At 43.0% G+C, this 24,781-nt stretch overlaps 1 protein-coding gene across 2 annotated transcripts in view; it reads left to right on the top strand.

Annotated features, from left to right (window-relative positions):
- The window catches only part of TRPM3 (transient receptor potential cation channel subfamily M member 3), a 599,368-nt gene that overhangs the window by 2,023 nt on the left and 572,564 nt on the right, over nucleotides 1-24,781 (top strand). The gene's annotated exons all lie outside the window — the stretch shown is intronic.

Genomic DNA, 24,781 nt, shown 5'->3' with positions numbered 1-24,781 from the left:
AGACAGGGGCAGGGAAACCTGTTGCTTGTAGCTGCTGGAAGAGCTGAGGAAAAAAGAAATGTGTTTACTGTCTTGGTTATACTGGTGATGGAATGGACTGAATCCTCAAACCAGAGCCCCCAAAAACCATGTACATACCTACTGGCATCTTCACACGACATTGGGATTTTCAGTTTCCTAATGGTCGGTAACTGCTACTGGAACCATCTCACATCCCTCCTTTTATGGTGGGTTTTTCTTTCCCCTTAAACTCGCGTCTGAAAGTTTGTCTCTTGAAATAATTTTAAATCCTCTTTGGAGGCAATGCGCTATGAACCGTGTGAGCTGTTGAAACGTGAGGGAAAACTGCATTCAATGAGACACACCCTATTTTAGGTTTTAACTTTTATTTTTCCCAAATATGAGGCTTTCATAAAGTGTATTAAAAAGCTTGTATTTCTTGCTTAATAGAAATTTTGTAAGGTGGAGTGACAAACATATTTATGCATATACACGCGTACATGTATTTGAAAGTACATCTCCAGTATCTTTTCCTGACAAAATTAACAAGAAAACTGAGGGGACAGTATAAAACTCTTTGGGCTGTTACAAATTTATTTTTCTCACTTTACTTTGAGTACTACTGCTGTCTTCATTTGCTTAGGAAAATACCATATGTTCTTACCAAAAACCTGTTGCTTTGGTTCTCAAGTTGTGCATTTGGTTTGATAGAATTAGTAATCCTCCCTCGTTCTCCTCTCCCCCCCTCCCCCCCCCCCCAAAGTATATGATAACTTGTTAGCTGTCATATTGGAAGGAAAATATCCACAGGTTGACTGCCCTATTGGGGGGAAAACATAAGGGTAAAAGGTCCTATAAGTGTGCTATGACAACCAGAAGACATGTGGCGAAGCAATACTACTCTCATCTATAGGGAAAACTCAGTCATCTGTAACACTTGTAGTTTAAAATTATAATCTGTTTTTTAAAAGATGAAATCATGGTACTGTTTCAAACTTTTTTTTTTTACAGTAGAAGTATTTCAGTTTAATTTGCAGATGAGTTCTATTGATATTTCAGAACAATATTGTATGGTCTTTTCTAATCTTGGTAAAACACCAGACAACTATTTTTGTGGGTTATAACTAAGATTATGACTGAGTTAGATTCATGTTATAAACAAAATGTCATAACAGGTTGAAACAACAGTACAATGTTAGCTAATATAAGCACAGTAACAAGGGGAGGAGGGAAGGAAAAACTTTTTCCTTTAGAGTCTCTATATGTAAATGACCAATTTTCACCTCTTCTTTCTTGAAATGGCATCAAAGTGGTTTTACTTTCTACTTCTAAGGTAATACAACTGCACCATCACTTCAGTTCCAGAAAGTGTCTGGAGAGAAATCACAATAAATAAGAGACTGATTGTATAAAGCTTTGTTTATTGCCGCCTATTAAACAAATGGGTCAATGGCTGTTTTTACAACATGTCTTCCTATTTTGTGATACTCTTATTAGTTATTCTCAAATTTATATGAAAATATTAATCTTCTATACACTGTATAAAAGCAAGTAAGAGTAGGATATCTTCTCAACTCTGTTCAGAACATAGTTAACGCATGTTTGTTCTGTTTTTGGAATTAGAGATGCAAAACCCCAAGAGCTGTGGGGACTGAACTCAAAACAGAATCAAAGTTCAGCTCCCTTTACAGAATGAAATTTTGACTTGATCTCATCTATATTCTAAAACTTTTCTCATCTCTGGCTTTGTTCTCAACTGTCTTGGTTCTTGTGTAGTCTTTTATCTTTATTCAACCCAGTATAATGCTACAATTCTGATTTGTCATAAAAAGACTATAGCTGCAAAGCAGTGGAGACTCAACTCTAAACTTTTTTTTAATCAATAATCTGCTCCTAAGGGTTTTTATGTTCTATTCATATGCACAGTTACCCTGCAGGAGGAACAAATAATGGAAACACGCTTTTATGTAGCATTAAATGGTTCAGGTTGAGAACTGGGAAGTGAAATCTACTGTACATTCTTATGCAAGTACGGGAAGCCTCAGTCCTGGCAATACTTATTGTAAAGGAAAAGCTTTGTAACTCAGATGTAACCTTAAATGCTAAAAAATTAATCTTTTACACTAAATCTACTGTTCACACTAACACCTTTAGATATGTGGTATTTGTCCTGGCCTCCTCCACTTGTACCATATGATTTTCACAATTACAGGCAGTCCCCGACTTATGCGGATCCGACTTATGTCGGATCCGCACTTACAAATGGGGCTTTCTCGCCCCGGAGCTCGCAGGCAGTGGTCCCGCCACCTCGAACTCCGGGGCGAGAAAAGCTGCTCCCGGTGCCCCTGGTCTGCTGGGGACCGTCTCCAGCAGACCAGGGACACCGGGAGCAAAGCCGCAGCCGCGGCGGGTTCCCGCGCTTCTGAGGCTTTGCTCTGGCAAAGCCTCAGAGGCGCAGGACCGCGCCGCGGCTGCGGCTTTGCTCCCGGTGTCCCTGGTCTGCTGGAGACGGTCCCCAGCAGACCAGGGACACCGGGAGCAAAGCCGCAGCTGCGGTAGGGTCCCGCGCCTCTGAGGCTCTGCCAGAGCAAAGCCTCAGAGGCGCGGCACCCCGCTGCCGCTGCGGCTTTGCTCCCCGTGTCCCTGGTCTGCTGGGGGGGGGGGGTGCAGCTAGTGTGCCCCCCCCCCCCAGCAGACCAGGCTTTTGTTGTGGACCCTAGGGCAGAGCAGCTGGGGCGCTGCCAGTTGGTCCCGCAGCGCCGCTCTGGGCACTACTGGACCAACCTGGCAGCACCCCAGTTGCTCTGCCCCGGGCTTCCTGGAATCAGCCGCTGATCAGTTTCAGCAGCAGCTGACTTGGGGACGCTTGGGGTTCTTAAGTTGAATCTGTATGTAAGTCAGAACTGGCGGTCAGTTTCAGCAGCGGCTGAATCTGGACGCCAGTTCCGACTTAGATACAGATTCAACTTAAGAACAAACCTACAGTCCCTATCTTGTACGTAACCCGGGGACTGGCTGTATAATGGGTTGATGGATCTTACATCTTTAAGGCAGTATATTCAAATAATCAGTAACTAATATAGATAAGGAAAATACTATTTTACGTCCTGACATATTGGCCAAAGGAGGGATGTTTCCATTAAACTACTTGTATATTATATTGTTAAAATGTTTTCCCCATCACACACACATGCTAGTAAGGATATAAACTCAGGGTATGTCTACACTACCCCGCTAGTTCGAACTAGCGGGGTAATGTATGCATACCGAACGTGTAAATGAAGCCCGGGAATTGAATTTCCCGGGCTTCATTTGCATAAGCCGGCCGGTGCCATTTTTAAATGCCGGCTTGTTCGAACCGCGTGTAGCCGCGCGGCACGGGGTTCGAACAAGCCGGCATTTAAATATGGCACCGGCCGGCTTATGCAAATGAAGCCCGGGAAATTCAAATCCCGGGCTTCATTTGCACGTTCGGTGTGCCTACATTACCCCGCTAGTTCGAACTAGCGGGGTAGTGTAGACATACCCTCAGAGTTATTTATTCTAATGCAAGGTGTCTGGGCTATTTGCCCAGAACATGTAGTTACCTAGCACTGTCTTTTAAGAGAGGAGGTTCTATTTGGTAGGTATCGGCGACAGAGGGGCAAGATGACATCTGCCGCACCCATTAGCTGCCTGGCTGCTTACTGAGTGTAAACTGTATGTTCTGGAATTGTAAGTTCATGCTTCATGAGTACAGGTACAACCAAATCTTAAAAAGACCCAATCTTTGATTTCCTAATTTTGCTACAGGAAAAGGCAATTATAGCCAAATTTTAGACATTATACAAGGTATAGTTCCAGTATCTTTATTGCATGCCCTAACATGGAGGAAAACTTTGCTCAATCTTCTGAGACATGGTGATGCTAGGTTTGTAGTACAGGCAGTCCCCGGGTTACATACAAGATAGGGACTGTAGGTTTGTTCTTAAGTTGAATCTGTATGTAAGTCGGAACTGGCGTCCAGATTCAGCCGCTGCTGAAACTGATCAGTGGCTGATTCCAGGAAGCCCGGGGCAGGGGCTTCCTGTAGTCAGCCACTGGTCAGTTTCAGCAGTGGCTGACTTGGGGATGCCTGGGGCAGAGCAGCTGGGGTGCTGCTGGGTTGGTCCAGTAGCGCCCAGAGCGGCGCTAAGGGACCAAGTGGCAGCGCCCCAGCTGCTGTACCACAGGTGTCTGGAGCAAAGCCACGGAGCACGGGGGCAGCGGGACAGCCCAGACGCGCCGTGGCTGTCCGTTGCCCGCGTGCTCCGCGGCTTTGCTCTGCTTTGCTCCCTCCCCCCTCCTGGTCTGCAGACCAGGGGGATGGAGGGGGGGGGCAAAGCAGAGCCAAGCCCCGGAGCGCGTGGGCAGCGGACAGCCCTGTCCGCTGCCCACGTGTTCCGCCGCTTTGCTTCCTCTCCCTGGTCTGCTGGAGACCAGGGAGAGGAACCCCGTTCGTAACTGCGGATCCGACGTAAGTCGGATCCGCGTAACTCGGGGACTGCCTGTATAGTATCTTTCAGGGTCTTAAATGTTAGCATTCATATCTTTCTTATGAAAAATAAGAAATAGCTGAGAAAATATCAGTTAATATGCAGCTAAGGTGTGTCTAAACTGCACCTATAATCAAAATAAGCTATGCAATTTGAGCTATGCGAGTTGCATAGCTTATTTCAAAATTTGGCACTGTCCACACAGCACTTACTTTGAAATAAATAGCTGTTCTGAAATGTCCCTTACTCCTTGTGGAATGAGGTTTACAGGGATGTCAAAATAACGAGCTCATTATATTTCAAAATAATGGGCATGCTGATAAGATGCAGAATAGCTATTTCAGGGTACTTCTGGTATCGCAGAATAGTACTGCAGCGTAGACATAGCGTTGCTGCCTGAGTTGATTGACTTCACTTCCCCCTCATCCGTTGTCGCTGGGAGGTATTTATCAAAGTTATTGATGAAAAATTGTTTTGTTATAAATAAATCAGTAACAAAACCCCACTGTGCCATGGTGCAGGAGACATGTAGGTGCTAATACCTGTCTGCTCTTTTTAGCTTCTGTAACTGGAAACATTTAAACCATGAATAGCCTAGTAGTACCTTAAAGACTAACAAAACATGTAGATGGTATCATGAGCTTTCGTGGGCAAAACCCACTTCTTCAGGTGACTGGAGTATTAAAAAGTCCAGATCAAGAATAAATAAGGGAAGTGTGTGTTTGGGGGGCGGGGCAGGGAGGAGGAAAAGGAAAAAGAAGAAAAGACAGTGAATAGATACTCTGGTCATCTGAAGAAGTGGGCTGTGCCCACAAAAGTTCATGATACCATCTACATGTTTTGTTAGTCTATAACAGTGATCAGCAACTGGTAGATCTTGGAGCCTCTGACAGGTAATCCTGACTGGTTTGGCCAAGAGACTATCAAGTGCTGGTACTTCAGCTGCCTCTCCCTCTGCTGCTGCGCACCTCCTGCCCTTTGCCTTGGAGATGTCTCCCCCGCCCCCCGGAACAGAGGGAGAGGAGGCTGCTGATGTCAAGGTGCCCCTTCTCCCACCCTGAATCCTATCTCTACAGAGCAGAGGGGGCACAACAGGACTTGGGATGGAGTTTGTTGGCTGCTTTAGGGCATGGTGTGGGGCCAGGGTAGGGGTGAGCCTGCCTTATTCCCACTGCACCACCACCCAGGAGCAGCCTGAGGTAAGCAGTGCCCAGTTGGTGCCCACATCCTGAAATCCTACCCCAGTCATGAACCCCCTCCTGCATCCCAAGCCCCTGCCCTAGCCCCGAGCACCCCTGCATCCAAACATCCTCCCAGAGACTGCACCTAGAACCCCTCCTACATCCCAACTGCCTGCCCCAAGCTCAGCTCAGAGCCCCTCTCGCACTCCAGATCCCTTAATCCAAGACTGGAGCCTGCATCCCAACCTCTTGCCCCTGCCTGGTAAAAGTGAGGGAGGATGGAGTGAGCAGGAATGGGGCCTCAGAAGGGTCACCAAGGAGGCGGGACAAGGGTATTTAGGTTTGAGGTAGATCTTGGATTGCACTTAAATTCAAAAAGTGATCTCATGCTTAGAAAGGTTGAAGACCAGTAGTCTATAAAGTGCTACCAGACCACTTATTGTTTAAGTTTAGTGAATAGATTGTTCAAGTAATTGCAAGAGGCTGATGAGAACAATTAGCACCTCCATTGTTTGGTTGATTGGCTAATCATAGAATAATAGGACTGGAAGGGACCTCAAGAGGTCATCGAGTCCAGCCCCCCCCCCCTCAAGGCAGGACCAAGCTCCACCTACACCATCCCTGACAGATGTCTATCTAACCTGTTCTTAAATATCTCCAGAGAGGGAGATTCCACCACCTCCCTTGGCAATTTATTCCAATATTTGACCACCCTGACAGTTACGAATTTTTTCCTAATGTCCAATCTAAACCTCCCCTGCTGCACTTTAAGCCCAAACAAGGCTAAGCACACTTCCTTCCACATCCTAATGACTTAACCAACCAAACAAGAAAAGTCCCTTCCCTTATTCACTCTTGGATCTGGACTTTCAATACTCTAGTCATCTGACAAAAATGGGTTTTACCCACAAAAGCTCATGATACCGTCTACATGTTTTGTAGCACCTTTAAGGTGCTACTAGACTATTCATTGTTTAAGGTGGGGTTTTTCTCTTGTTTACAAATGTAGTCTCATAAAGCTCCAGATTAGTTTATGGAGAAGAAGATATACCTAAATTAAAATTTGACAGCACTTCTCAAGGTAGAGGGGTTATTTTCTTTACCAATGTCTTTCTCAGCAATACACTTGAATTGTCACAGTGAAACTATCTGTTTGTTTTTTTAAATAAAATTTACATATGAGGATGCAGTAATACCTATTCTAGGTATTTCCAAAGTTTTGGAAATTGGTTGCTTTTGTAACACTGTTTCATGGACTAGCATTGCCACCTGGATGGGTTGGACCTTTAGGCCACAGTTGAACTAGTGTGTTATGACAAACCTTTTCATTGAACTATTTCTCTGTTTCCAGTTTGTTTTAAGCCTCTGTTTCTTAAGCATTAGAAACTCTTAACCTGACTCCAGCCCCATTCTTGTCACTTCATAGTTTTCCCTCTTTGCCATGACTTATTTTAAAGTAACCGTACTTTATGGAATATGCAGCCTCATCAAACAGTTGATTTGCATAGTCTTGCTTAGGTCAGTAATGTAGAAGATAGTTTGTGTGGATTTTTTTTGGTCTTGACCCTACTGTCAATAATTCATTCTTCGCTGAGTTGGCCTTACCTATCTCTCATTCTTTGTTCTGGAACAGCTTCGGTACCCTTGAAGCTTAGCTTTTTTTGTTTGTTTGTTTTTTGATGTAACCCTTTGCCACCCACGCCCCAGCTAACTGTCTCCTCCTCTTGTCCTTAAGCTTCTGCTCTGCATTAAGTTGCTGCAACCTTCTTGCAGTATGCCTTAGGGTAGACGACACTACTGCCGAAGCCCTTTTGACCGAAGATTGTAGGTAGGGTCATGGTTATGCACCAGAAACACCTTATCTCAGCAGCTCTTTATGGCAGTTAAAGATTTCATTTCTTTGGGGCCACCAAGCGAAGGTATCGACATCAGAATAGCCTTAAAAACAAGATTCACTGAAAATAAAAGTTAGTGGTTGGTGGGTTTGTTGTGTTTTGCATAATATATCACATCTGAGTATTTTAGAAAGCACAGTTAGGCTTTAAGTAGGTTACAAAAGGGTACAGAAGAAAATTATGCATCTTTACAAATCAGTTCTTGCTGAACAGTCTTACTGCCCATCTGACCTGATATATAGTTCCATGCTGCTTTATCATACCAGGGTGAAGTTGTAGCAACAGATCCACAATTTGTTTTGGTTAGGAGCATTGCCTGGAGGAAATAACTAATCTTTTGCTTGTACAAGGGTTATTGTTTCCTTATTGAGAGGTTTCAAAGTCCAGCATATTGAAATCAACTTTTTCAGTCTTTGCTTATCACAAGGAGTCTGGATTTTTCTCTTTCATGCTGGGAAAGTTGACAAGGATTACAACAAGCAAAGTATTGATGGCTATTACGGATATTATTGCTCCAGTTCATCATACAATTATTGCATAATGCCCAAATGGACATTGGAGAGCTTCAATTCTGCCTAAACTTAAATTCAGGCATCACTTGCATGGCTGTAGAGTTCACGGAGTGAGTACGAAACTTCAAATTGTGAGAAGTAAAAAGTAACAGTTAGTAATTCGGTGTCATTTTAATTTTGTTAGTCCTTTCTCTTTGGCTAGCAGCCTGTAACCTTTTTCCTTTTATAGGTGAAGTTTTGTCAGTGTTGTGGTGGTTTTGGTTTTAGATTGTGATGAAGAGTGACTAAACCAGTGTTGAAACAAAAAACAGGACTATGTAGCACTTTAAAGACTAATAAGATGGCTTATTAGGTGATGAGCTTTCGTGGGCCAGACCCACTTCCTCGGATCAAATTGTGGAAGAAAATAGGCATGACCATATATATATATACACACACACACCAAAGGGCTACAATAAAAAAAAGTGAACACACAAAAAGGACAAATCAAATTTCAGAACAGAGGGGGGAATGTGTGTGGGGGGGGAGGTAAATGTCTGTGAGCTAATGATATTAGAGGTGATAATTGGGGAAGCTGTCTTTGTAATGGATAAGGTAATTAGCATCTTTGTTAAGACCCCAGCATAAAGTGTCAAATTTAAGCATGAATGACAGTTCAGAGGTTTCTCTTTCAAGTCTGGTGTTAAAATGACTTTGAAGCAGTATGAAGGTAATCAAGTTGTTGAGACAATGCCCCTTCTGGTTGAAATGGCAAGAAACTGTTTTTCCTTTGTGACACTGTCTGATATCTGTTTTGTGTGCATGGATTCTTTGGAGAAGTGTCTGAGATGTTTGTCCAATGTACATAGCAGACAGACACTATCGGCACATGATGACATAAATATATTCCTGCTCAGCCAGAAATACAGTGTTCTTGATCTTATAACTGAATTGGTTAGGTCCAATAATGGTGTCGGCAGAGTAAATATGCGGACAAAGCTGGCAACGGGGTTTGTTGCAAGGAAAAGTTCCAGGGTTGGTATTCGTGTGGTATGTCCCGTGGTTGTTGGTAAGAATCCTCCTGAGGTTAGGTGGTTGTCTGTAGGAGACTATGGGTCTGTCTCCCAGAGCCTCTCGAGTGTAGTATCCTGTTCTAGTATAGGTTGTAGTTTATTGATAATGTATTGGACGGGTTTAAGTGGGGGCTATAGGTGATAAGTGGTGTTCTATTGTTAGTTTTCTTGGGTCTGTCTTGAAGTAGATGGCTTCTGGGTATTCGTCTGGCTCTTTCAATTTGTTTTCTTATTTCTCCAGGTGGGTTATTGAGGTTTATAAATGCTTGGTAGAGATCCTGAAGTTTCTGGTCTCTGTCAGTGGGATTAGAGCAGATGCGGTTGTATCAAAGGGCTTGGCTATAGACAATGGATTGTATGGTATGTTCTGGATGGGAGCTGGAGGCATGAAGGTAACCTGTGTTAATTGTGGACTAGAGAGATGAAGGGGAGAAAAGCTTGCCTGATGTTGGTAACTTATTATAATAAACAACCCATAGACCACAGAAAGGTACAAGCAGCAAGATCTCAACAATCTTCAATACAGGCAGTCCCCAAGTTACGTGGATCCGACTTATGTTGGATCCGCAGTTACAAACGGGGCTTTTCTCGCTCCGGAGGACGGGAGCGGCGGGATGCCCAGATGCGCCGCGGTCCGCCGCCCCCGTCCTCCGGGGCGAGAAAAGCTATTCCCCCTTGCCCTGCTCTGCAGGGAGACGGGGAGCAAAGCCTTGGCGCACGCCCACAGCGGGACGGCCCGGGCACGCTTGAGCTGTCCTCCTGCGGGTGTGCTCCGCGGCTTTCCTCCCCGTCTCCCTGGTCTGCAGGGAGACGGGGAGCAAAGCCTTGGAGCACGCCAGCAGCGGGACAGCCGCGGTGCGCCTGGACTGTCCCGCTGCCCGCGTGCTCTGCGGCTTTGCTTCGCGTCTCCCAGGTCAGCAGACCAGGGAGACGGAGCCAAGCTGTGGAGGACTTGGGCGGTCCCGCCACCCCTGTCTCCCTGGTCTGCTGGGGAGGGGGTGCAGCTAGTGGGCCCTCCCCCCCCCCCCCCCCCCCAGCAAACCAGGCTTTTCTTGCCTACCCCTGGGGTAGAGCAGCTGGGGGCTGCCGGGTTGGTCTCGCAGCGCCGCTCTGGACCAACCCGGCATCACCCCAGCTACTCTGCCCCAGGCGTCCTGATTCAGCCGCTGCTGGTCAGTTTCAGCAGCGGCTGAATCAGGACGCCTGGGGCAGAGCAGCTGGGGTGCTGCTGGGTTGCTCCAGTAGCGCCGAGGAGCTACTGGAGCAACCCAGCAGCACCCCAGCTGCTCTGCCCCAGGTGTCCCCAAGTCAGCCGCTGCTGAAACTGACCAGCGGCTGACTACAGGAAGCCCGAGGCAGAGTTGCTCTGCCCCAGGCTTCCTGGAATCAGCCGCTGATCAGTTTCAGCAGCAGCTGACTTGGGGACGCCTGGGTTTCTTAAGTTGAATCTGTATGTAAGTCAGAACTGGCATCCAGATTCAGCCGCGGTTGAAACTGATCAGTTTCAGCAGCGGCTGAATCTGGATGCCAGTTCCGACTTACATACAGATTCAACTTAAGAACAAACCTACAGTCCCTATCTTGTACTTAACCCGGGGACTGCCTATATTGTAATAGAAAATGACAGATGAAGTAAAGATGAGAAAATGCAGCTAATTTACGGGTGGGATTTGAAGAATATAATGGAAAGTTCACAACTTAAATGTAGGATACTTGGATTATCTTTTTCCTGTCTTCATCCTCCTTTATTTAGATGTGGATGAAATCCTGATCCTATTTAAATCAATGGGACTCTTATTTTGACATTCCCTTCAGTGGGGCCAGGATTTCATCCTACATCATAGAATTCTGGCAATAAGCGGTGCACTTAGTCTGTCACCAAACTCAGTGGCCATACTAAGTGCTTCCTATATATTGTGGTGTTCAGGGGTTGGCAACCTTCAGCATGTGGCCCATCAAGACAATCCAAACTGAGACATTTTGTATTTTGACCATCCACAGGCATAGTCCCACTGCACTTCCCAGTGGCCATGGTTTACTATTCCTGGCCAATGAGAACTGGCAGAGGTGGTGGCCAGCATGTCCCTGTGGACCACGCTGCTTCTTACAGCTCCCATTGGCCAGGAACAGTGACCCGTGGCCACTGGGAACGGCAGGGTTCTGTGCCTGTGGATGGTCAGTGTAAAACAAACAATCTCTCAGCCCATCAGCGGATTAACCCAAAACTGATGGGTTGTACGCCAAAGGATGCCTAACCCTGTTTTAACCTATTATGGGTTAGCTTTGCAATACAGAAGCTAAATAACAGTATAACCACTCACTTTCCTTAAAATATGATTTTCTTTTTAATTGAAACCTTGAATAATAATGAAAAGACGTCTTCCTCCAGGTTCTATACGGTAGCACTGAGATGAAAAGAAAATCAGTGAGATACTTTGCTTATGTCTATTTTACATTCTGAGCAGTGTCTGTGGTCCTCTTTGAAATCTTCAGACACAATTTCTCTCATGCAGCACTTGAAAGTTAGAGTGTATCCGTCAGCGAGCTCATGGCATAGGTAAGGTGTGGGCATATACATATTTGGTTTAAGGATGAATATGGGGGTTGAAGACATATGCGCTTCATGACTTCATTGTGCTGACTCAAACTTGGGAACAGAACGCTCAATTGTGTTTTGTCATTTACATGCTGGCTGACCTTCAGTCACTTGCACTCTTAGAGGCCTTAGTATCCTTACTTGTAAAATAGGGGTGAGGCTTGCTGCCAGTGTTTTTTGAGATCTGTTGATGAAGAACAGTAGGTAAGACAAATGTATTCTTATATATATATTATGTAAATGTGAGGAACTTAAAACGGTCATCATAAGATTGCAGTGTATTAATTTTTTTTAATGGAAGAACAGTGTTAACCTAAGTGTCAATCTGGCAAAAAGAATTAACACCCTTTAATAGGGTTTCTTCAAATAAGAAAAAACACTTTCTGCAAAGTTTTATTCATTTTTCAGAGGGAGCATTTCCCCAAAACTTCCAACAATGGTTCAAATTTGTGGCATTATTCTATTTTTTTAATTTGTTTTCCAATATTGGCCAGTTGGAAAACAGTAACAATTTGTTTCAAGAGGTAACATTTTTGCTCTTTAAAGTGAAACACTTTTCATACTCTTGTTTCCTGACCTTATCCAGTAAGAATATGCAAATATGGAGGCGGAGAGGAACTTTTCAAAAATATAGAGAAGTCACTTAGAATTTCTAGAGGGGAAAACTTTGAGAGGGAATTCTTGTAGGGAATCTTGTTACCCAGGTAGAGCTGGCTGGGAATCTTTAAGTTAGAATTGTGTTCTGCTTGCCTAATTTCTCTTTTTAGCTACTGAATGTAGTACTGTATGCTTCACTTCAGTTCATATCCTAAGCAGTTGCTTCTGAGCATGTCTTATTAAGCAGTGTGTGTATTCCACTCCAGAGAGAGTTCACTTGAGTTTATGCAGAAGTTACGCCACCCATCCTCTAAGTGCTTTGGGATCTTTTTTATGTTGTATAAAATAAGTAGGACTTTCTCAGTCTTAGGTTATGAGCCAGTGTTTGCAGTCACAGTAGAATGTTACTTAACGTAACAGAAATATGTAGGAAAAAGTGGTTAGTATATAGATATATTCAGTATTTGGTTTCAGTACTCCTTCTCCTTAACTGTGGAGGACCCAGACCTATCAGAACAAGGACAACAGTGTTGAAGAGAGTAGGAGATGGACATACTGGTTAAGTGCAGGGAAAGCTTCTCTGGTTCTCTGTGCTCAAGCAGTTACGGGAATTGGGGAGGGACCCACTACATGAACTCGGGAGAGGTATCCACTTTCCTTCTTTCAGTCTTAAATTCCTGCAGAGAACCCCAGACAGTTGCCTGGACATTTGTCCTATCTGGTGGGTTACAGTATTTAGCCCAAACAAGATCGGACACAGGTGTGTGGTTTTTTTTAAACTGAATGGGTATTTCCTCATTTTTATTCAAGATATCAGTACATGGATAGTGAAGTCATCAGAAATGCAGTAAAGCCTTTGCTAGCATACCCATTGGTTTTGACTAGAGAGAGAGGGGTGAGGACTAATGCCAGTAATTCAGAAAATTTGTGAAGATCAGGCATCTGGTGGATCAGATATTGATATGCAGTTCCACTACAATGAATGTCAGTACTGAAATGCTTAGCCTTAATGTTCAAAATTTGTTTTGTCATTCTTACTAACAGTTCTTTATACTGGTGGTGATTCTCTTGCTGAAAGTGGAAGTAAACTTTTGCAGAGGGAGCCCACGGTAGTAGCAAGGTTGAATTTTGTAGAAACTACTCTAGTCATTGGTTGTCTTTGTCTAGATATCACACTTAAAAAATATTGTTTCTTAAATCTGTGTGTGTGTGTGTGTGTGTGTGTGTGTGTGTGTGTGTGTGTGTGTGATGGCCTCCCAAAAAATACCGAACATGCGACCCCCCCCCCCAAAAAGACACTTCCACGAACACACATGCTATGTTTAATAGTTAACTTTATAATAAACAGTCTTCTTTTTATCCTGCAGCTGAAAGGATTGTAGAGAACTCCCAGTGCCGGTCGTGCCCCACCTCCCAGTTAGTCCCCCGCGTTACACCCCCCCCCCCCCCCCCCCCCACAGCTAGGCTTCTGATGTGCCCAGAGCAGCGATCGTGGGCCCGCCTCCCAGCTGGGATTCTGAGGCTGGGAGGCGGGGCCACGATTGGTGCCGGGAGCCTGTGTTTGCGCAGAAGCTTGGTGGGGGAAGTGGCTGGGAGTCCATGCCCCCCCCTCGCCCCCACCAGGCTTCTGCGCAATCACAGGCTCTTAACAATGATTGTGGCCCCACCTTCCAGCCTCTCGCCCCGCCCATGCCAGGCTTCTGTCCAGTGTGCAGCCGGAAAAATCTGAAAATACCGGCCATTGCACATGTCCGGTATTCTGATTTTTTTATACTGGACTGTCTGGTAGAATACCAGACACCTGGCAACCCTGTGTGTGTGTGTGTGTGTGTATATATATATATATATATATATATAAAAAAAAAAATTTGGTTCAAACAATTTCCTGAATGTTGTCTGTTTATATGCTTTTTTTATTATTATTATCCGTATTTAAGCATAAACATTGACTTGCTGTTCCTTAACCTGTGTGTGAATTAATTTGACTGAATTCTCAATTGGTCTGTGACCCAAAGCTGTGATTTGCCCAAATTTTTTTTTTTTTTTTTTTTTTTTGGGCCATTTATAGTCTCTTTACACCTACTGTAAAGTTTGTATGATTGCCTTCTCGCTCTTTTATTGCTTTTTTTTACTTCAATTTGATTCTAGAATAAATCATCCTGTATTACTAATGAGCTAATCGGAAATTGTTCCATCAAATTCTGTGCTGACATGTTTGATCGCCAGCTCTTTTTGAAGTTAATGGGTTAGATTCTGAGCTGAATAGTTCTGAAGAATGTATCAGTGGCGCTGAGACCAGAACTTTTGGTTTAAGGACTTCAGTGGGTTATATGGAAGGCAAGTCATTACTGAATTTAGCTTTCTGGTTTCTCTGTAGGATCAAAAGAGAGCTGTAGGAGGGAGGCCAACCTTGTTATAACACATAGCTTTAGTAACTTTACAAACATGGTAGGGAAAACTGGCAAGTTTGAATTCGAGTATTTTTGAATTTTTTTCCCAGTATGTCAGGACCTCTTGGATAGGCCTTGAGGATCTTTTATTGAGCAATGAGATTTAGTTGAGTTTTCTAGGAGAAATGACTCCCCACTTTGTTAATTCTGCAATGATATAAGTTAGGTAAACATCGAAGCATCCAATTTAACTTAGTGAGATGGTGTGTATGCAGTCTCTTTCCAAGTTGGAATTAAAGCAATTGCCTTATTGTATTGCATCAAGAGGAGATGGAAATTTATTTTTTAAAGTGGGATAATAGTGTTCAATTCAATGGATGAGACTTCAAAAAGTGATTAGAGGTACAGGTTGAACCTCTCTAGTCCAGCACCGTTGGGGCCTGACCCAAGCCAAACCAGAGAATTTACTGAACCACAGGAGGTCAATATTGTTTAGCAGTATTACCAACATTTTCACTGCTTACTGGGCTTTAACAAGACGTTTAGGAGTACATTAGAGATAACTAACAGCATAGAACAGTGACAGCCAGGACTGGTAGCTAGGGTTGCCAGATGGCTTCAACAAAAATACCGGACACACTTGACATTACATCACAATCTACATTACATCTTATTTAGAAAATACCGGACATTTATATTTTCTCAATTGTTTTTCCCTAAACAGAAAGCTCAAATACTGGACTGTCCAGTTCAAAACCGGACACCTGGCAACCCTACTGGTAGCTGTAAACAAACTTTATGGGACTGCAGGAAATCTGGCCACACCCCTGATAAGTGGGCGTTTGGCTAACTAAAATTTTGCCATACCATGGGTGTTGCCAGCCCAGAGAGTGCTAGACTAGAGACATTCAACATGTATTTGGGTGTCTAAATTTTTAAGCAGGTGACTTTTTAAAAAAGTGGTGCTTTTTATTCAGGAGGATGGATGAAACTTGTCCCCCTATTAATGAGTCTTGGTCTGAAAATCCAAAGTCAATAAACACTTTAAAATGTTAACCCTTAGTTTGGTTGCCTTAATTCAAGCAAAGTACCCAGATATGGCCCTTCATTTACATAGACACCAAAGGCCACAAAATGTTTTTTTTTTATTTTGTGTCAGTAGTATGTAATGAGCATGAGAGATGGAGTCAGCCTAATTACAGTCCACAAACACTTATTGTGTGATAAGCAGTTGGCTATAGTGTACTAGGCAGGGGAACATGGAAAAATGCTGCTCAGAAAGAACATGTTGGTTCAAAGCAATGTTTGTTGCCTTTCAAAAAATTAATGCACTGGTCAATAGTTGGAGGAATCTCTAATAGAAAAGTTTAAAAAAAAATACTGCAGTGGCCATACTATGATTCTTCCGGCTTGGGAATGCAACTGGAGTGGCATATTCTTCTTGATGCATGCAGAACTGATGACGTGAATGGGAATATCTTGTGTGCATCCAGACTGGATTATTTTCTAAGTACATGGGTGGGCTATAAATTATCTGATAAACATTACACTTTGCAGGTGATGCTGACCATTAACCGCTTTTTGCCTGGGCTGGAACAGACCCTTCTGCCCCTGCCCACAGTGTGCCATGGGAGATGGGCCGCTCCAGCCCAGCTGGGCCCACCACGGCGCACTGGGGAAGGGGACTGCTCTAACCTGACCGGGCCCACTATGTGGTGGGGGAAGGGGGCAGTTAACTGGTTCAACAGCTTAATCCATTAAAATTTTAAATGGGATTTTACATCCCTGGTCATTGCTATAAAATAATTTCATACTGAAAATACAAGCTGTGCAAGTTCAATACAACATAAAGAAGTCTGCTTCTAGGCCATTTCTTCCTCCACCCCCTTTCAGGGTGCTTACTAAGCAATTGCAACATTGTATGAGAGTATGGCTAAGGCATTTTGAGCCTTGAGCTGAGAATTTTTTTGGACTCGCATAGTGGTAATCTCACTGCACCGTAACTATTATAACATCAACATTTTTCACTGGCAACTTAATTTCTTTCTAACTTTATCATCTTCTCCATGGATACAATCGCAGAACAATCTGTTGTTGCAAATGTGGATGTGTGTAGGTATAAACTGCTTATACAACCATTTAAAATTTAATATCCTGGAGGCAGAGTTTTTTTTATAGGATACAGTTGAATATTTTTTTCAAATTATGCAGTTTTTATTAATACAGATTAGAAAGCTAATTGCACCTGTTATACTAATGATCAGACTGTGTGTAGGTGTCATAGCCACCTAATGAGATCATACCATACTACTAGTACCATGCATGTATGCTTTCTATTACCAGCTACATGCACTGTAGAATAAGTTTTTAAAGTTGTTTAACCATTTAGGCAATCTGGATGGACATCCTACTGAGCCTTGTGATCAGATCTAACGGCTTAGGAATGTTCACTGTACAGATGTCCTGAAGTGTTTCCTAAGTTAATTCATGTCAGAATATCAGTTACTGTAAATGTGAAGTTTCTGTGTCTTGACTGTTGAAGGTAGGAAGTTATTGATGCTCTGCTAAAGATATAGGGGTGGGTGGGAGATGATCTGTCTCAAAAGTTGCCATTTATCTGTGGGAGAAGATAAAATAAGATGAACAGCTAATCTTGTATGTTAGAGATACTTATCCTGCCAGGGGAACGGCTGGTTACAACTAGCTATACTGGTTTTGCAGCTGTGTGTTAATGAAAATGAATTGCATATTTACTGATTAATAATGATCTTATTACTAGTATCTATTTTGTTGCATAACTGTAGAATCAATTAATTGGAAACTGAGTGTGTTGGCTTAACAGGACAAGAAAATAAACTGGCTTGATGGAGCAGTTCTCAAACTGTGTCGGACCCCAGAGTGGGTCTTGATCCCCTTTTACTGGGGTCACTAGGGTTGGCTTAGACTTGCTGGGGCCCAGGGTCATATACATTCTGAGCTCCATTGCCAGGGGCTGAAGCCTGAGGGCTTTAACCCCATGCAGTAGGGCCCAGGTTATTGGCCTCTGTCTGGGGCTGCACTAGGGCTGCATCTTTGTCTCATTCCAGGGTAGCAGAGGTTGGGTGGGCTCAGCTTCAGTCCCTCCTTCCAGGGTTATGTAGTAATTTTTATTGTCATAAGGGGGTCATGGTGCAATTAAGTCTGATATCCTGCCCCCCCCCCCCGCTTAATAGATGCCCTGACAAGACCTTGCATCAACAAGTAGCATTGAAAAAGCTCTACTGTCTAACTTCTTAGCACTGTTTTTTTTTTAATTAATACATGTTGCCAACATTTAACATTGCTTAATGTTTCTAACAAGAGACTAAGACATGTTTTTAGATGAGCTGTGCATGACCAAAATGCAAAGGAGATTTTTTCTAACGTTTAGCCTTAATTTTTGCCAGATTTCTGATATTAAATACATCCTGCATAGCTCTATAATCTTTGAGGTGTTTATATATATATATTTTTCCCTTGGAGTAAAATGTTTCAGTAGGTGCAGCAAAATACCTGATAGTGATCAAAGCCTATTTGAATGAGTTAAAAGAAATACACCATCGGGAATCTAAAAGGGATTATAGTTTAGCCCTGATTTACTTATCTTTCTCCTTTCACATGTATCCCTCATTTAAAAATCAAAATATTGTCAACTTTATACGCCAGAGGAGGCAATATGGGAGAGGCATAGAATTGAAGATATATTAAAAAAAGCCCTTCAAACTAGAAATTGTCCTGACATCATAAAGGTTGTGTTGTAAGCCTGGAGCCTACAAGATGAAGGCTACGTAAGCTACCTAACTATGGAAGTGCCTTCAGTTAAATTGGGGTCCGCTGATGTGAGTGCCTCTCTAAGCAGGTTTAGTAACATCACTTCTCCAAGAAGTATAGTGTCCTGGTCGATTGTAAACGAGTATGTACACCACAATGCTTATGTCAATAGTTACTGGCTTTCAGGAGCTGTCCCGCCGTGCTCCATGCTGACAGTACAATAGATACAAGCATTCCTGGTGTACCCTCTAATTTTCCCCATCCCTGAGTGGAATGGATTTTCTTATGTACATCACTTATGTGGTGCATGTGCACTACTGACACAATGAATCAAGTGTGTGCGCACACTTGGCTCATTAATGTATGTTGATGTAAGTTAGCTTGACCCAATTTTGTAGCGTAGTCCTATTTTAAATATGGATCTTGTTCTGAATTTGAAAGCTTGAGTATCTAGTTAAAAAAATAGGAGGAATGCGTGTTTGTATACCCATCCTAACTCTTCCAGGAATGACACTTTAAATATACCAGTTGAGAACTATGAGAGAGATCAGAGATTATGACTTCCCTTCCAGTTTTCTTTGTTTCATTGCTGAAGAGACTAAGAATACAGAATCGGTCACTCAACGGGGGGGGGGGGAGTGTTGTCTGGTATGTCTGCTGAATAAAAGCAATTCTTAGTATATAGCTTAACAGTTATGCAAGTCAAATTCAAAGAACAGTTTCTTCTATTGAAATATTAACCTAAATATTAATGGAATGAAATGGTGGACTTTAAAGACATAAGGCTGGTGAAATAATATCTTTTATTGAACTAACTACTCTTGGTGGGAGAGAGAAGAGCTTGAAAGCTTCTTCAGGTCATGAATGGAAAATGCAACAAAGCTAGTAACTGCAAAAAGAGAACAATATTGGAGTGGATTTTCGCAAATGAGGTTAACTTGCTATGATACATTTCAAGTTGACTTTTACATAATTTGAATATGGAACAAAATGAGTGATTTACTTTTCTCTTCTGCTGTTGTCTTAACAGTTACTCAAATAACATTTATTAAAAGTCTTATAAAATTCTTCTTAAACTTAGTAACAAATGCCAACAATAACCCCCCCCCCCCCCCCAATAAATCAACTCTCAATAAATAAATAAATTTTTAAAAGGGCAGATTCACCTATTGCTTTTGGAAAGAAAGGCAACATTAAAAATTTATATATTTGAAGGGCACATCTATGTACCATGACTTGCTTCTTGTAAGCAAACATCTTGCTTTTTTTAATATTATCCATTTGACAACTAAATCAGAGGGCAGATTTTTGGAAAATACTAGGGAAAAATATCAAAGTTCCATAATTATGGAAAAGCACAATGAAAACTAAGCCTCTTCAAATCAATTTTGAATATGCCACTGGAATTTCTCCACACATTATAATTATTATGCAGGTTTTCCCTGACAGAATATTCTGTAACCTCTGGAATTCTGTAACTTTTCAATTCTGGGGTTTGAATAATATACATATCAGCTGAGCCTGATATGATTATTGTATACAAAGGCACATAAGAAAAAAACAGGAATATGAAAGTCTCCTATGAGGAGACAAACATCTAATTTAAAGGTTAAATTCCCCCTCAAACCAAGCAAACTCACTTTACGGTAATAGAATTAATTATGACTTTCAAAACCTGTGAACTATATAAAGACTATCAACAGCATTTTATAACATAGACTCATTAATTACAGAAGACTCTCCAGTCATGGAGATAAAAATGTGGATGTGACTGAAAAGTTGGTGAAGGCCTGAATTCCCCCCCAATGATTAAAATCAGTTTTTTGCAGGTATATGTAGCTGCTTTTGTTGTTGTTTTTTTTTTTATATATATATATATATATACCTGCAAGGTGTGTGTTAAATGGAAATGAGCTGGTACAAAAATGTCAGAATTTGAGCCCCCTCTTTCTCCTCAGGCCCGGGCCAAATGGCCCTCCTGGCTTCCCCTCTGATAGGGCCTGACTGGAAGCTAAATCTTTGTATAGCATACTGTGCATGAGATGCCCCGTATTGCTTGCATACTTATTTTGATGCTGTACCCTTTTTCTTTGGGCAGAAAGCAGATGGATAGGAAGAATTCTCCTGTCCATGAATACTGCAGTTTCATCTAAGCAAATGATTTATATTACCTTTGTATTGCATTGCATATGAAATTCAGCAGACAGTATTGTAGGTGGTATGAAGTACATCTGTTAAAATGAAGCATTTAAAATAATCAAAAGAAGAAGAAACTATTTTTGTGAAAAGAAGGAAAAGCAAAGATTGAAGAAGCTAGTGTTATTTAAAAGCAGTTTTGCCAGAAAGTGTTTTAACTCCGAAAACAGTATTAGAAAGCTATTCAGGCAGATCTCCTGTAACTAAATCCTACCATCCTTTTGAAATATCTTCTGAAAAGCCTGTTGAGCAGGTCTGGGGCCCGTGTTCACACAAACAATACAGGAATTGTAGTTAGAATATTTGTAGTATAAAATGGATACATTTTATTATGTCAGTTGGCATTTTTACAAGTTATAATATATTTATGCTAAATGTGATCTAGTAATGGTGCAGTTTACGTACATTTTTTTTTTTAAACATCAGATCTAGTTATTGGGAATGCAGTCCACTCTGCATTTCAACACACATGAAACTTTTCTTTCTCTCAATAATAAGCTGAGGAAAGATTCAGGCAAAAATTTAAACCATTGGCATTGTTCCAGTAGCAGTTAGTGTCTTGATGTGCAACAGATGCTTTGATTAATTTGCTCCTACATAATTGCAGACATCTTTGTTTTATCTTATTTTTAAATATGATATACAATTTGATGCTCATAATGATTTGGCATATGTCTCGCTGGCAAGTTTTCTCCCTCTTATTTTTGATATTTATATTTGATATTTATATTCAAAAAAGTAAAAATTAATGTGCATAGCATCAATATTTTAGAATTTTGTGCATCTGGAACTTGTCCCTGAATATAGGTTATCAAATGTGACAAGTGGTGTTAGGTTTTTTTGGGGGTTTTTTTTCTTCTTTTTTTTCATCTCAACTTAAACTAATCTCTTCTCTGATCTTCAGACCTGGTTGGCCTGTGTTCAGCCCAGGATTTGAGCAATGTGACAATACAGTAGAGGCCCTATCATCCGACCTAAACGGGACTGACACATGGTTGGATTACTGAATATGTTGGATGATACGGACTCTACTGTAAAGAGTAACGGAACAGTCGATGCCACTCCTGCCGGGACAAAGTGTCCCCGGCAGAGCAGCATCAGCTGTTCCCTTGCTGCTGCTGCCGCTTCTGCTGGGGCCACTTCGTCCCTGGCAGGAGCGGCAGCAGCTGCTCCTACAGAGCAACAGGGCAGCAAGTGGGGCCGTTCTCTCAGCCCGCGCTGTATCTGACCCTGCAGCTCCCGGGGACTTTGTCGGATTACCAGGTGTCGGTTAATCCCGACTCCACTTGTACTTTAAAGCACTTGTGAAGGTGTTTTGCTTATTGGCACAGATGGATAAGTTTAGACAGTCCTGTACTAAACTTGTTGTACATGGTATATGTGGGCAAGTAGAATGGCCTGCCCTAGGAGCACTAGATTGTGGAATGAATTGCAGATGATATTTCAGTGGTCCTAACTGCATTCTGTAGATGTGCAGGAATGTCATGTAGTAGGTTAGATACACATTCTAGCTGATGGTCTGAACTGCACCTCTTTGATTTCCCAGAGGAAAAGCTCGTCTGTGCAGGCCCATTTCTTGATACCAATTGCAGTCTTTTAGGAGAGCACATTGTATCTAGAACCTATAATGTACTATGATTAAATGTGCTTTCCCTGTGGGATAATCATGACTGCTGTCCATCAGTCGCTGTGCATCAATCTAGTCTATGCAGGGTATCTCCTAATGTGCCTTCCACTTAATCACCCTTGCCATATTGTTACAAGTAAAAAGCTTAGGGTGAGATGGTGGGCAGAGCCAAGGCATCTCAGAGGGTACAGCACAACATGTTCTCACTGCCCCCAAAAGAGCTTGCAAGAGGGTACTCGGAGGCAACCCTTAGAACTGGCCCCTGCAGTACTGGTTGGACCTGTTGGGTCCAGCACCCTTGGATCCGAATAGCCTCAAAGGAGGGATTTTGCTGGACCACAGGAGGTCCTTTCTGGCCCCTCCACCATGGGCACCCCAGCCCAGCTCCTGTTCTCGCCTCCCGGCCAGCTCTCTGTGCACTACCAGCCCCGCTGCCCTACCTTAGCATCCCACGGTCCTGTTGCTGGAGCTTTCAGCTCTGCTGCAGCAAACCACTGTCCTATTGCTGGCTCTCCCTGCTGCAGCAGCAGCGGCTCAGCCAGCCCACAGTCCCATTGCCAGTACTTCCCTCTTCTCTCTTCCCCCCCCCCCCCCCAGTGCAGAAGACCATTGCTTAGCAGCTGGGGTTTCAAATCCTTCCAGCCTTACTGGGGCAGAACCAGCCCCACTGCCAGGGCTCCCTGGCCCTGCCAGCCCTGCTCTGGCAGCTTGCAGTCCTGCTTCTGGGGCTCCCAGCCCCACCACAGAAGACCACTATCTTGCTGGAGCCTGCTTGCATTCCAGCTGCTCTGCTATCAGCTCAGCTAGACTCCCATGGTAGGGCTTCCAGCTACGGGCCTCCCTGCAGCCAGCCTGGCTGGGTTCCCAGCCCCCACAGGGTTCCTGCCTCTGGCCTTCAGCTGGGTCTCTGGTCCAGAAACATCTGTGGTCATGGAGCATCTGGACCATGGATGTTGCTGGACCAGGCAGTCCCACTTGAGAGAGGTTCAACCTGTATTTGCATTGTTGGAATCCTCCTGCAACTTGGAGGCCCCAGTCTAAAGGGTTGGCATGAGGCAAGTGTCTTGGGTGCATTTTTTTTTCTCTACTATTATATCTGATTAGTTAATGGATATAGCAGAATATTCTGGACTTGATTCTGCTTGGAGCGGCTATGTAGAAATTGGCATTTATATCAGATTTGATCCCTCTTGCTTGTGAAACCTTCCTCCCTTGCTCATACCAGTACTTCCTCCTGGTCTAGAGATTTCAGTGCATGTACAGCCTTGTTTAAATGGATGTAAATTCCTTTAGCTTTGTGTCACTGGAGTCTGAGGGCATATCTGTTCTTTTTCCATTTCAGAGGTTCTGCCAATCTGCTTTTTCTGTGCCTGAGTGATTTTTTTTTTCCCTACTAACCTAGGATCTTGCAAAGAATGTTTGTAGGAATGTGAAGTTACCTAGGGTACAATTTGTTGTGTTGAACAGCTGTGTCCCTTCAGTTCTCCAGCCTGGGGTGCAGTAGCACTGCTTTGCTAGGGGAGCTACCGTTCCTGGTCTGCTCTCATACAACCTATTGCACTCCCAGCTACACTGTGCGAGCTTTATGGCTCGCAAATTTCCATTCCTAGACTTCCCCAAGAAATGCGCATCTTGTAATGACCAGCCCTCTCCTTTTCACATTCTCTAATATAAAGTCTGTCGTTTTAGCAGTTAGTAATAAGATGGGGTGTGTGTGTGTGTGTGTGTGTGTGTGTGTGTGTGTGTGTGCGTGCACGCGTGTGCAGGCACCCCTCCATCTTATTACTGAGTTTCACAGACACTATAGTCAAAACACGGTAGCCTCAATGAAACAGGTTTATTAACTACAGAAATATTTCAAACGGTTACAGTGAGGCATAAGTCAGAACTGGTCACAAGGAAACAAGTAAAATGCACATAATACCACGCGTATAAAGCTTAACAGTCCAAAGCAGTTCTCTCCCCATATGCTTCAGCAATCTAACTGTCTGAATTCCTTTGTCAGAGCTTTTTTTATTTGTTTTTGTTCCTCCGGTATTAGGGCTGCTGTGGACTAAGAGTAAGGGAGGAATATTTTTGGGACATCTGTTCCCCATTCTTATACTTTCTCTCTCTCCTTCTGAGAATTCTCTCCAGCTGGGCTTCAGAAGACGATCCATGTGAATGGGAGTGAACCCCCAATGTTTCTTTGCCAAGATATACATTTTGCGTTCACACCCTCTTCCCTGCCATAGAATGGCCACTTAACTAGGTGACGGTCCACTTGATTTAGATGACATCTGGCCGAGGTGTCAGTTTGCTATTCATGGCTCCTTCCCCAGATTTGGAATATGCTTTATCATACAGTAGAATCTCATAACTTTTTATACGGTGTTGCCACACTCATTTTACCAGATCATACACAGCAAATTAAATTTTCAAATGATTTTCAA

Source organism: Pelodiscus sinensis, chromosome 6, assembly GCF_049634645.1.
Source record: "Pelodiscus sinensis isolate JC-2024 chromosome 6, ASM4963464v1, whole genome shotgun sequence".
NCBI lineage: Eukaryota > Metazoa > Chordata > Testudines > Trionychidae > Pelodiscus > Pelodiscus sinensis.
Note: the sequence above shows the minus strand (reverse complement) of the source record. Positions and strands in the feature narration are given on the sequence as shown.